We start from the raw sequence: 4,480 nt of genomic DNA, 5'->3' as shown, positions 1-4,480 counted from the left end.
TAGCTTCAATTTATGTATGTGGCAACCAGACTTCAAAGCAGAATTTTCTAAAGTTCAGGCACTATACAAAGATCTCAGGGAATATGGCCATTTCCCCATGCCATTTTAATCTTACGTTTAGATACACTACTTTATGCTTTTTAAATTGACTCATTTTTTGATGTAATTTTATTTCAAAAGGGAGCATATCACTTTTAAGTGGAAAAGTAATATCACTTTCTGTGAATAGAAGATTTTCTTAAAATATAATGAAAACCATGCAGAGCTATTAAATTCTAGCTAGGTAGTATTGCCTGTGAAAACCAAGTCCAAACTCTGCCCTTTATTAGGCTTAATGAATAATATTAGGTGAGAGTAAAAGGCATAGACACTAATCAAAAAGCTTTAAAGAGAATTTTCTTGAAAATTATCTTACCTACCATCCTACTCTAGAATAAACACTATAAGCAACAGAAGGTTAATCACTGAAATTTCTTGACTATCTATATAAAGCAAAAATATTAATATTTATTTAAAGGCATATTTAACTACATGCAGATGGATGTTGCCTCTTGAGGTTTTTAAGTAAGGTATGTTATTTTGGAATTTCCATAAGTTACTGACCAGCATTATCAATTACAGTAGTTGACATTATTCTGACCTTACAGGAATTATCTGTTTTTTGATCTGAGAATGAAAAAAATAGTTCTTCCAATGCCTCTGTTTGAGAGTTCAAAGAGATTTCCTGGGCAGTCTTGTCATACCATCACTTTTGGGCCCAGCATTCCAGACCTGAAAAAAATCCCGAGAGTTATCCAGATAACTTCCTCAGTTACCCACTTACTAGTCAATTCTTGATTTGGCAGTCTTAATCATAAAAGCAAAGTTTCTAGTTTCCATATAAATTAATTGAAAATGTCCATATTTGCCATAAACACTGAAGGAATGAGATCTTAAGTATAGCATATATTTTGGATTGTGCATTTATAAGCACTAAAGTGTCTCAGAATTGAAGCGTGTTGGATAAAAGTTGTCCTGACTTAAATAGGTTCTTAAATCCTTTTTGGCATATAGGAGGGCATAAACAAATATTTGATGTCTTCATGCTTGTGACTCAGCACTATGTTATTCTTCAGTAATATCTTTAAATCTTCCTCTAGTCAGGACCATTTGCCTCTATTTGCCGCAGGCAAAATAAATTTGGCTGCTTTTAATATTTTTCATTCTAAAACTGCCTAATAGTTTGCATCCCTCTTCTAGTTTACTGTGTATTAGGAAAACATTGGTTCAAACTTGTAAGTAGCTTAAGAATAAATAGATTATAAGAGAGAGGATCTGGTGCTTGAGTTTTGATGTATGACTTGGGCTTTTCAAAATGTGGGTATTTGTCTATCCTGTTCTTGACTGTGTTCAGAGAGCACTATTTAGCTGTATGCTTATTTTGAATAGCAAGATCTAATTACTTTGACCAGAGACTTTCTTTATATAGTACACTGATCTTAGAAACTTCCCACAAAAAAAACCCAAGTGCTAGAACTATTGGCTGGTTTTCTCTCCAGGTGTTCAGGTTTTAGATTAGCAATGTGGACTCATACTCTCAATGAAAAGTAATGATTTTGGTTCCAAAAGAACTTGCTTTACCAAAAATGTACTACAGTACATAGCATGTCCAAGACTTTTAGATGGATTTTATTGCTTTGTTTTGTGCCTGAGACTTGATAACATCCCCAAATATTGGAAATTTTCTTCTAGGACCTTAAGAGCACATTTTGCTTTTTAGTTACAGAGATTTGTTTCCAATCAATTTGAAAGAAAGTAAATTTTCACAGATTAAGAAAAGTAATTATGAAGCACTATAGCAAAATAGTAATGCAAAAGGTCTTCATTTTGACAACAAAAACTTGTAATAGTTTTTCCTTTGGTTTATTTGAGTATTGCACAGAGTATCTTATACATTAATGTTACCTTGGAAAAATTCTGACTAAATTTAAAGGTGCAATGAAATGAAATTGACAATCCAGTACTCTCCAATTGCACAGTGAAAAATAAGGAGACTTTCCCATGGCTAGTTAAGAGAGAGGAAAAAAATAGAGGGACCTAAGTATTTTCTTTCTAAGTCTCACTGTATTAAAATTTATCTTTAATTTAAGCATTTTCTTTTCAGTAGTAACTAACTAACTGGAATTGAGGGCTTAAAAATTTTTAATGTCACTTTCATGTTGAAGGTTTCCAAACAAGTTTCCTTTTAACAAGCATGGGTTTAGAGCTAAAGTTTTGTTTTAAAAAGTGGGAGGGGTTTTGTGTACATGAGCTTGCAGTACCTGCTTAAGTATCTCAACAAGTGGTTAAGCCAGTGAATTTAAAATAGAAGCTAAATGTAGATTTTTCATACTAGTTTACATCTAGAATTAAGCTAGATGATTTACTGTTTTACTTTTACCAGATACTTGCATCTTTATTTTATTTGATGCTCCACTGAGGTCTGCCCTACCAAGGGGACAGGAGAAGGAAATTTTATGCTATGAAAGAGAATTTGCTGTACACATCATTTTCAAATAATCCCCAGATGTAAACTGGGTGTTATTTGTTTTCTTGATGTATTTTCCCACATTGACTTGCTTCATCCTGACTTTTGACATTGATATGAAAATTCAAAGCTAATTTAAGTAGAATGTGAAAGAACCAGTTTGTGAAAGCATGTCATGTAGAACTAGAGGAATGAACCTGTTGCAATTAGGAAACATCCTCTGGCTTGGGGTGAGATGTGCTCCTAAACAGAGTTTCCCAAAGTATTCCATGAATCCAGCAGTCCTGATCTGCCCAAGAAAGCTGGGATACTTTGCATATTATAATCCCTCTTCTCAGGGATTCAGATGCTACATACATATTAGGGCTTCTGAGAAATGTTGCCACTTCTATTAAAATTCTGAGGTTTGAGTTCTAGCACTGCAAATAATAAATTTCAAGGAAGTAGGGTCCTTTTAAACAGTTTGAGAAGACTCCATTGATCATACTCAAAAACATTGGGTTATCATACTGTATACCCTAGCTTCCTCACTTTCCTATATCCACATTACTGTGGTTTCTATGCCATTTGTACTGTATTGAAAGGTTTTAGTCAGAGATAGGGATCTTGTATCTTGTTTCTCTTTGTAGGTGATGCTCAATTGGGTGTTTATGTTTAAAGGAAGTGTACATCTTTAAAGCCTCCCTAAACAAATCTGATGTGGAAAATGGCAATACTGTTTAAAAACTGTGTGTACTACTACCTCAACTTTGAAAATAATTTAACCTGTTCAGCTTCTTGATTGGTAGAAGTGGCCTAGATTTCATAGACATACATAGATGATTTAGCCTTCATATCTTATTCAAGAAAACTCCAGATGGACCACTGTTCATCTTATGCCCATTTCTGGGAAAACATGGACTACAAAGGCAAGTGGTAAGGAGGATCTTAAGTAAGCACATTTTATTATTACCATATGGGTCAAGTGGATGCTGAGAAGTGACCTCTAGGCAACAATCTTGTGTTCCCAGAAAGCTCTGAGGTTCATTACAATTAAATGTCATGATGTTCCTTTGGCTTTAGAAGCTATAAAGATCAACTAAACTGTTTTCCTTCAAGATTCTCATTGTTACTTTAGAGTAATTAATTTGTTTCTGTAAAAGGCATTTAATGGAAAGTCAGATTTGCTAAGCCAATGTTACAGTCAACAATTTCTATGAAAAGGTAGGGAAATACAGTGTATTCTAGATAGAACTAAAACCTGAATTGTGAATGAGGCACAAAGAGTAGCTGATTGCCCATCAATTATAATTTCAGATACAGTCACTTGACAGGGTTCCAAATTTGCCATTTCTAACACAGGTTAGTGAGAAAGTGAAAATTTGTCCTTTAGTTAGTTTTACCTCTTAAGTAGTTGGGGCGTTCAGGAAGATAAATTAGGTACAAAGGATAAGATAATTAAATTAATCCTAGAACTTTAAGTTAAGCAATATTTGATTTACTGGTATCTGTATACTGAGAGGTTTCGGGCTTCCTATCCATCTTTACATATTTGTATGTTAAAGCCATTTTGAGAATAGTATTTATTATGAAGAAAATAAAGTATCAAGTCCTCATGCAGATGATGTACAAAAGGAGAATTTCCTTTTTCTATAATCCTTTCATTTTACCAATTTAAAAAAAAGGGCAAAAATATTTATTTGTTTTTAAAAAGGACCATCTTATTGTGATGCATTGCCTCAAGTTTTGCAAACTGCTGAAGTACTATAAATTCTAAAAGAAAGCCAGCTTTTTAATTCTCATTGATTCATTATAGTCTCAAACACCATTTTAGATTAGAAAGCAACCCATTTAGTTGCTTGAGGGTTTATTAGGGACTGCTGAGGACTGAACCCAGGGCTTCACGCATTCATGCATGCTAAGCATGCACTCTACCACTGAGCTATACCGCCAGCACCTGCCTCCACTTTTGTGTGTGTGGTGCTGGGGATTGAA

Source organism: Marmota marmota, unplaced genomic scaffold (genome assembly GCF_001458135.2).
Source record: "Marmota marmota marmota unplaced genomic scaffold, marMar, whole genome shotgun sequence".
NCBI lineage: Eukaryota > Metazoa > Chordata > Mammalia > Rodentia > Sciuridae > Marmota > Marmota marmota.
This window is presented reverse-complemented; position numbering follows the sequence as displayed.